At 50.7% G+C, this 9,680-nt stretch overlaps 1 protein-coding gene across 1 annotated transcript in view; it reads left to right on the top strand.

The window, feature by feature from the left end:
* The first annotated feature begins 9,356 nt into the window (after nt 1-9,356).
* The window catches only part of LOC130027164 (RNA polymerase II-associated protein 3-like), a 60,036-nt gene continuing 59,712 nt past the window's right edge, over nt 9,357-9,680 (top strand). Inside the window, exon 1 of the mRNA XM_056117801.1 lies at nt 9,357-9,423. The gene's annotated coding sequence lies outside the window, so the exon portion shown is untranslated. The remainder of the gene's footprint in view (nt 9,424-9,680) is intronic.

The following is a 9,680-nucleotide window of genomic DNA, read 5'->3' as shown; positions in this document are numbered from 1 at the left end:
CAAAACCAAAAACAACCATAGGACAAAGAATGAAAGAAAAAAAAAACCAAACAACCAGAATATCTAAGAACAACTAAGGATGGAAGGTATAAAATATGTGTTAAGGGAATACCTAGAGAAGACCAAGAAAAAGAACCTGAGAAACATTTGAAACAGAACATGACTGAGCATTTCCCCAAATCATTGTCAAACATGAAACTATAGATCCAGCAAACTCAGAAAACAAAGGACAGAAAAAATGCCAAACAAACACAGAAACAAACAAAAATCACCCAATAACAACTATACTTTTGTATATTATTTTCAAATTACAAAAGATCACTGTAGCACTGTCCTCCCGTTGTTCATTAATTTGCTTGAGCGGGTACCAGTAACGTCTCCATTGTGAGATTTGGTGCTACAGTGCTACAAAAAAATCAAAGGAAAAACTTATGTGTGTGTGACTGGAGAGCTTGTACTTGTGACTGGTAGGCCACTTGCCTTGCACATCGCTGCCCAGATTTGGTCCCCCACATGGATATGGTCCCCTGATAGCCATCAGGAGTGATCCCTGAGCACCATCAGGCATAGTCACGAAAATGCCCAAATTAATAAAAATGGAAGACTATATAAAAAAAAAAGAAAGAAAAAAATACATGGGCCAGAGAGAGAGAGAGAGAGAGTACAGAGGCTAAGGGATGTGGTAGATTTCCAGCACTGTATATGGTCTCTCTCGAACACCTCTTGGAATGACCTCTGAGCATAAAGTAAGGAATAATCCCCTAAGCACTATGGGTATGGCTCAGATGATTTACATTCCCACACCACAACTGCTAAGAGAATAAAAAAACCCAAAGCTCAGAATTATTTTACCTGAGAAAGTACTTTTTACAAGTGAAGTGAAGGGGAGGGCTGGGGAGCTGGGATAGGCATTAAGGCTTTTGCCCTCCAGGACCAATTTCAAACCCCAGCACCACATCCTCAGAAGTGACCCCTACGCACAGAGCCAGGAGTAAACTTTGAGCAACACCAGGTGCAGCCCCCAAACTTAAATAAATTAAAAATGCCGTATTACTAAAGTTTGGCATATTGAATACTCTCGTAGCTTACCAGGCTCTCTGAGAGGGGTGGAGGAATTGAACCCGGCTCGGTCGGGCTGGCTGCGCGCAAGGCAAACGCCCTGCCGCTGTGCTATCAAGTCTCACAATGGAGACGTTACTGGGCCCACTCGAGCAAATCGATGAACAACGGGAGGACAGACAGTGTTTATATTACTAAAGATATACAGACAGCAAGTTAGCATAACAAAAAAAATTCACATCATATTTCATCAGGGAAAATCAAATTAAAACAAGACATGGCTACAGGTCCAAAGTCTAGCACCGTGATACCATTAAATGCTGGTGAAAATGTGGAGCAACATACTTTGTGCTCATTCACTGCTGGTAGGAATTTAAAGTGATATGGTACTTTGAATGAGTTTGGCAGTTTCATAACAAAATTAAACATATCAGACCATGTGATCCAGTAATTAAGCCCAATGACATTACTCCAAGCAGTTGGAAACATATCCACACACAAAGGAAGCAAACAGAAACTTGAGAGCAGCTTCACTGTGACTGTCACTGTCCTCCCATTGTTGATCAATTTGCTCAAGTGGGTTCAGTAACATTGTCAGACTTGTTCCTGTGTTTGGCATATCGAATTCGTCGCGGGGAGCTTGCCAGGCTTTGCCGTGTGGGTGCGATACTCTCGGTAGCTTGCCAGGCTCTCCGAGAGGGGCGGAGGAATCGAACCTGGCTTGGCTGGGCCGGCTGCGTGCAAGGCAAATGCCCTACTGCTTTGCTATCACTCCGCCCGAAGAGAGCAGCTTCATTCTTCTTTTTTCTTTTTTTGCTTTTTGGGTCACACCCAGCGATACACAGGGGTTACTCCTGGCTCATGCACTCAGGAATTACTCCTGGCGGAGCTCACGGGACTATATGGGAAGCTGGGCATCGAACCCGGGTCAGCTGCGTGCAAGGCAAACGCCCTACCCGCTGTGCTATCGCTCCAGCTCCAGAGCAGCTTCATTCTTAATTGCCAAAGCTGTGAAGCAACCAAGTTATCTGTCAACTAGCAAATGTTGCACATGTAGACAAGAGAATAGGAATCTCAAAAAGAGTCACTAAGCCATGAAAGAAGAACCTTGCATTTATATTTAAGCGGCTGGAGCGATAGAACAGCGGTAGGGCGTTTGCCTTGCGCGCAGTCGGCCCGGCTGAGCCGGGTTCAATTCCTCTGCCCCTCTTGGAGAGCCCGGCAAGCTACCGAGAACATCTCGCCCGCACGGCAAAGCCTAGCAAGCTCCCCGTGGCATATTCAACATGCCAAACACAGTAACAAGTCTCACGATGGAGACGTTACTGGGCCCGCTCGAGCAAATCGATGAACAACGGGAGGACCGTGGCTGTGAAAGAAGTGAAAGATGCCAAATGCAGAAGCCTGGGGCCAGAGTGATAGAACAGCTGGTAGGGCGTTTGCCTTGCATGCAGCCGACCTGGGTTCAATCCCCGGCATCCCATATGGTCCCCCAAGCACCGCCAGGAATAATTTCTGAGTGCAGAGCCAGGAATAACCCCTGAGCATCGCTGGGTGTGACCCAAAAAGCAAAAAAAAAAAAATGCAGAAGCCTACGTACTATCATCTCAACTACATAATATTCTGGATAAAGTAAAACTATGGAGACAACGAAAATGGTTGGAGCGGGGTGTGGAGCCGTAGTGCTGTGAGCATGTAGCATTTGCCTTGCATGTGGCTCACGGTTTAGATCCCAGGCACCCCATATGAGCCCTGAGCCCTGACAGAAACTAGTCCTGAATGCAGAGCCAGAAGTGACATGTGCGGAAAAACAACAACAACAACAAAACCACAATTAAAAATCAAAAAAGATTAGTGGGGGTTGGAGCAATATATGGTATAGAGGGCAGGGGGTTTGCCTTGCATGAGGCCGATTCGGTTTGATTTGGTCCCCAGCACCATGTTTGGTTCCCTGAGCCCAACCTCGAGTGCTCCCTGAGCACAGAGCCAGCAATAAGCCCTGAGTACTGCCGGTCATCCCTCCCCACCCCCCCAAATAAAAGATTGGCGATTGCCAGGAGAGGGCAAGGGGAAGCGATAACTAGGAGAGCACAGAGGTGTGGTCTTATATACGAAGGATACTGGGTACTGTTGTTATATACTTTAAGTCTAGACCTGCTGTACCACACCCATAGTGAGGTCTTAGTAAAACTATGAATCCGGGGTGATGATGTGTCAGTGATCACCCTTGGTAAAGGAAATATGCCATTCTGGTTGAGTGTTTGTTGATGAGGCATGGGTAATGGTTATCCATGGCAAGAGGTAGATAGGAAGTTTCTATATATCTCTAACGATTTTATTGTAAACTTAAAATACCAGGGGTGGAGCAATAGCACAGCTGGTAGGGCGTTTGCCTTGCACGCGGCCGATCCGGGTTCAATTCCCAGCATCCCATATGGTCCCCTGAGCACTGCCAGGCATGGCCCCTGTGCATCGCCAGGTGTAACCCAAAAAGAAAAAGAATACCAAACAAGGGCTGCATGAAAAGGATGAAAGGAACAGTGCACATGTTTATGGGGATTCATTTTGGTAGGACTAGTGGTAATCTAGCTCCCTCTGACAAAGGCTCTGGCTGCAGCTGTGGTGGGAGAGATTGAGGCAGGAAGAGGGTCTACAAAGTACAGAGCGATTTCTAACTCATCAACAGATTATTGAGGCCCCAGATAAACCAGAGTGAGGGTGGGTGAAACAGGACCTCATCAGTGGTGCGTAGGACGACGACTGAGGCAGAGTCAAAGGGAACCCTGGGATCGCGGGACTGACTCAAGTCACACTGCTTAGGTCACTTGCTGCTCGCTGTGACAGACGTCTGGATCCGTACCAGTTTCCTCATTGGTAAAAGGAGCACAGGCATATTATTTTATGAACTGTAAAATAAAGCCTTTGTTGCTTAGAGAATAGTTCTTACCTGTGTCATTTATTATGCAGATCTTACTCTGCAGTAGAAGAGGATGTTTGCCTTCCTAGCTATCAAGCTTAACCTTCACTCTCTGGCGTCTACAATTCACGCTCCTAAACTTTGTCTTCCAGATGGTGTTGTGGAAGACAAAGGCAGAGATGTAAACTCTGACCACAGCTAGATAATACTGGACCTCAGGAGAGAGGGACAGGAACTAATGTCCTATAAGCTTTCCCATGTCCCAAGGGACCTTTCATATCCAAACATCTCAACTCCAGTAGTTATTTTTTAAAATTTTTATTTTTTTTTGCTTTTTGGGTCACACCCGGCAATGCACAGGGCTTACTCCTGGTTCATGCACTCAGGAATTACTCCTGGCCGTGCTTGGAGGACCATATGGGATGCTGGGAATAGAACCCGGGTTGAGCCAGGTGCCAGGCAAATGCCCTAACCGCTGTGCTATCACTCCAGCCCCCCAGTAATTATTTTTATCTTCATCATTTTAACTTTACCTAGCCTACTGAGGCTTAGATTGAGCCTCATCGTAAGTAGCAGAAGTAGAATTACAAAAGTCAACTTTTTGTCCAGATTAAGTTTGGATTTCCAGCAGGATCATTTCATCAATCATTATTCTTTCAAAAATATTCAGGCCTGTCACAGAAGTTCTGGTTGCCCTTTATTATGTGTGCTCCTTTTTCTCCCTTATCATTGAGACCCCCCCTTTTTTTTGCTTTAGAATGATTCTCAAGACATTTATTATGCTCCCAGTCCTTTATTAATTTTTTTTTTTTTCAGAAACAAAGCTCAGCTATTTTCTCCACTATTCCATGCAGTGGATAAATAGATCCCACTGATGCAGCATCCCTTTCTTATTCTGGCTTCTCTATTTTAATAACCAGAGAAAATCCTTTGTTGATTTTATCTTTCAGTGTAAACAGCCCCATATCCTTTTCTTCCTTTGAATCTTGATCTAGTGTCTGACATTGTTTCTTTATATTAAACAAAGCTCCTGGAAGAGAGAGACACAGAGTCTCTTGCCCTCATGCCTGGCTGTCTTCACCGGGGCCCCTCGGAGGGGGGCGGGTTGAGTTTCCCTCCCCACCCTGAACAGAGCCCCGGCAGCTGTAGACCTCCGATACCCAGCCACAGTCATGCTCAAGGCCACTCTCCACATGCTTGTACGAGCTTCACGCATGAAGGAACTGGCAGAAGAACCCAGGTCCGTGGGTCCTGGGGCTGAGATCTCCAAATCTGCTTGGACCAGGACTGGGCCTCCTCCACCCAGATCCCCCATTTGCCAGTAGCTAGGCAGTTACACCCACAAACTGCCCCTTTCCCCCACCCCCTCCGGTCATGAAATCCCATCAACAATAAAGACCCAGAGACTATAAAACAAACCTCCCAGAAGAGCACGGCCATGACCTTTCATAGTCTAGGTCTCCTTCTCGGAGTACCCGGCAAGCTACTGAGAGTAACCTGCCCGCACTTCAGAGCCTGGCAAGCTCCCCTGGCATATTCAATATGCCAAGAACAGTAACAATGATGTGTCTCATTCCCCTGACCCTGAAAGAGCCTCCAATTCGTCACCGTTGGGAAAGAGGAGTAAGGAGAGGCTGCTATAATCTCAGGGCTAGGATGAATGCAGTCGTTACTGGTGCCCGCTCGAGCAAATAGATGGATAACGGGATGACAGTGATATACAGTGATACTAAACAAGTATTTCAAAGCTCTGCAGTTACTTTCTTCCAGACACAGAGAGGGGGTTTTCCTTTCTGCAGCGGAGAGTCAGAACTCAGCAGACAAGCACCCAGGTTCTCCTTCACCTACGTGACCACACCTTCCTCTACTTTGTTCTCTTCATACCTGATGATGGCTCCACCTTTGCCCTGAGGCCTCTCCTCTCCCCCCCCACCCCCCGCCCCACACCCTGCAGTGCTCAGGGATTATTTTGAGTTCTGTACTTAAGGATCACTCCTCACGTGGTGATACGTGTGGTGTGGGGATTAAACCTGGGCTGGAGCAATAGCATAGTGGGTAGGGTGTTTGCCTTGCATGCGGCCAACTCGGGTTGGATTCCTCCAGGTTGGATTCCTCCGTCCCTCTTGGAGAGCTCACAAGCTACCGAGAGTATCCCGCCCACACGGCAGAGCCTGGCAAGCTCCCCTTGATGTATTCGATATCCCAAAAACAGTAACAAAAAGATTCACAATGGAGACGTTACTGGTGCCTGCTTGAGCAAATCGATGAACAACAGGAGGACAGTGCTACAGAGCTCTGAGTCGGCTGTGTGCCAGGCAAGTGCTCTCTCCACTGTTTCATCTCTCTGGACCCTGAATTACTCGTTTTAAAATGATTGACTGCCAAGAGTAAAAAAACGGCCCAACAGCCTTACAACCAGGAGCGGCACTTGGTCTATGGCACGGGAAAGGAGTGTTCTGAGCCCAAGACTCTTGTCCTGTCCTGCTCCCTGGAGCTGTGAAAGGAGTGTTCTGAGCCCTGAGAAGCCTCCCTCTGTCTCTTGGTTTGTTTGGCTGTACCCTGTAGTGCGCAGGAGCTATTTCTGACTCTGTGCTCAGAAGTGACCGCAGTGGTGCCCAGGCAACCATATGTAGCGTCAGAGATCCAACCTGGATTGACCATATGCAAGGCAAGAGAATTAACGCTTGTACTCTCCAAAAGAAGAGGTGACGATCAAAAGTGGCAAGGTAGATGGAGCTGATTCTAGGAGTATCATACCAAGCCTAGACTGATTTTCAATCTCTTTTTGCTTTTGAGCCACACCGGACATGCTCAGGAATTGCTCTTGGCGGTGCTTAGGTAGCCAGATGGGATGATGGGGATCAAACCTGAATTGGCTGTGTGCAAGAAAAGCATCCTTCCCTCTGTATTCTCCAGCCCCTCATCTTCCCCTCCCTCCTGCCTTTATTAGAAATGATCTCTAGAGACTGGAGATATAGTACAGAGGGTAGGGCATTTGCCTTGTGCGTGGCCAACCCGGGTTCGATTCTCAGCATCCCATACAGTCCCCTGAGCACCACCAGGACTAATTCTGGCAGTGCTCAGTGGCCATTTCACACAGGGATCTGAACTCAGGGCCTTCTCATCAAAGCATGTGCTACAGTTCTCTTTTTTTTGGGTTTTGTTTTAGGGGCATTATCCAGCTGTGCTCAGGGCTTACTCCTGGCTCTGGGATGACTCCGGGTAATACAGATTGGACCATATGTAGTGCCAGGGACTGAACCCAGACTAGCTACATGCAAGACAAGTACCCTACCTGTTGCCTATCTCTCCATCCCAGTCAAGCTATTTATTTCCCTGGTCCTAATGTTTAAAATTTTTATCTTACTTAACTTTTGAAGCAGCTCAATAATTGTTTTGTACATAAAATCAACACGAATCACAATCATTAACTGTAGCACTTTAGTCTTGCAATTAAAAAGTCATCCCGGGCTGGAGCGATAGCACAGTGCGTAGGGCATTTGCCATGCATGTGGCTGACCCGGGTTTGATTCCCAGCATCCCATATGGTCCCCTGAGCACCGCCAGGGTTAATTCCTGAGTGCATGAGCCAGGAGTAACCCCTGTGCATCGCCAAGTGTGACCCAAAAAGCAAAAACAAAAACAAACCCAGTTATTCCTTTACTACTGATTTCAATGAATAGGACACATGGATTGTCTCTTGGAATGCGAGCTGGAGCGACAGCACAGCAGGTATGATGTTTGCTTTGCATGCATGCAGCTGAACACAGTTCATCCCTGATCCCCCAAGCACCACCAGGAATAATTCAGGAGCACAGAGCCAGGAGAAACCTGATCATCGCTGGGTGTGACCCCAAAAGCCAAAAAAAAAATGACTACCCAAAAATTAACAGTATCTGAGATGGCTGGACTTCATTCTCACTGGAAATGAAATGGCATAAGAGTCAGACTTTCTCATTCTTGCTTAAAAGTGTTTGAAAACAGCTGTCAACAGAAGTGGTGAGGTCTTCTGAGGAAAATTCTGAAAAAGAACCCAAGGTGGCCAGCAAGTCTGAGCTTCTAGAAAACAAGTCTCCATCACAGGCATAGTTGCATTTGTGCAAGGAAAATGCCCTAACCACTCTACTCTCACTCAGGCCCCTCAATTCAAATGTTTTAATGACACGTTTGATGACTTGACCCCTGACTTGAGAGGACAAAGACATTAAACAATAAGAGAATGGTAAAGACGTGTTAAAGAGCTTGAGAAGACCCAAGTGGATCAGTGGTCTCAGGCTGCAACTCCACAGCTTAAAAAAAAATCACGATGCCTGGCCTATATTAATTAAAAAAAAATCCGAGGAGACAGCTCCCCGAAGCTAGTACTTAAAAAAAAAAACCCAAACTCTCCTTCTGTAATTGCGAAATTCCCCCGGCCTTGAAAGCCAACGATCCGGATTTTCTGACAAACGTCTGAGGCCCTAAATGTTCAAAATGGGAAGATTTATGTTGTTTCGGGGGACATGAACATTTTTCTTCGTTCTACGATCTTGGATCCGTCACGAAACGGAAGGACGCTAAACGGAGGCAGAGTCCGGCGGCTGCTTCTTTCCGAAGCGGCAGCTCGAGGCACGAGGTCCCGTCTTCCTCGCAAGACGCGGCGGCCCGACCCAAGTGCTCAGAGGGAGCCGCGCGCGGGCGGACACAGAACCGACCCGCGTCCCAGGCCCGGCTGGCTCTGGACGCCACGAAGCGTTCCTGCTGGGCGCTGGGGGAGGGGGCCGGTTCGCGGGACGACCGACCACACGCTGGCTAGCCGCGCTCCGGAGAAACGACGACCCCGAGCGTGCCAGCAGCCTCCGCGGAAGCGCCGGCGCAGCGGACGCCGCAGGCCGAGACCTGCCCGGGGCGCCCCGGAGCAGGAAGAAGCCCGGCTCCGGCCGACTGCGCACGCGCGAGCGCAGAGCCTGGGGGCGGGGCGGGAGCGCGCGGGGCCTGTGGGAAGGCCGCGGCGGCGGGGCGGGCGGGAGCGCGTAGGGGCTTGTGGGAGGGCTCCGGGGGCGGGGCGGGAGGGCGCGGGGGCTTGTGGGAAGGTCTCGGCGGCGGGCGGGGCGGGAGGGCGCGGGGGCTTGTGGGAAGGTCTCGGCGGCGGGGCGGGGCGGGAGGGCGCGGGGGCTTGTGGGAGAGTCTCGGCGGCGGGGCGGGGCGGGGCGGGAGGGCGCGGGGGCTTGTGGGAAGGTCTCGGCGGCGGGCGGGGCGGGAGGGCGCGGGGGCTTGTGGGAAAGTCTCGGCGGCGGGGCGGGGCGGGAGGGCGCGGGGGCTTGTGGGAAGGCCGCAGCGGCGGGGCGGGCGGGAGCGCGTAGGGGCGTGGGACGGCTCCGGGGCGGGGCGGGCGGGAGCGCGCGCGGGCGTGTGGGAAGGCCCCGGCGCCGCGGCCTTGCGTGCGCGCGTTCTTGGCGCGGCGGCAGGTGAGCCGGGGTCCCGCGACGGGCGGCGGGCGGCGGCGGCGGCAGCAGCGCGGGCGCGGCGGGGCTGCGGGGGTCCGCGGCTCGGCCGTGCGTTCCCCGCCCGCGCGGGCGTCCCGCCGCCCCCGTTTCCTTGGGCGCGGCGGAGGCGCGGGCCCTCGTCCCGTTGCTCTCCGGCGCGCTGGGCTGCGCGTGCGTGGGCCGGGGGCTGCCCGCGGAGCTTCGTCCGTGGCGGCGTCCCGAGGGAGGCCGGAGTCTGC

The sequence above is a fragment of the Sorex fumeus genome, unplaced genomic scaffold (genome assembly GCF_029834395.1).
Source record: "Sorex fumeus unplaced genomic scaffold, SorFum_2.1 ptg000036l, whole genome shotgun sequence".
Classification (NCBI taxonomy): Eukaryota; Metazoa; Chordata; class Mammalia; order Eulipotyphla; family Soricidae; genus Sorex; species Sorex fumeus.
This window is presented reverse-complemented; position numbering and strand designations above follow the sequence as displayed.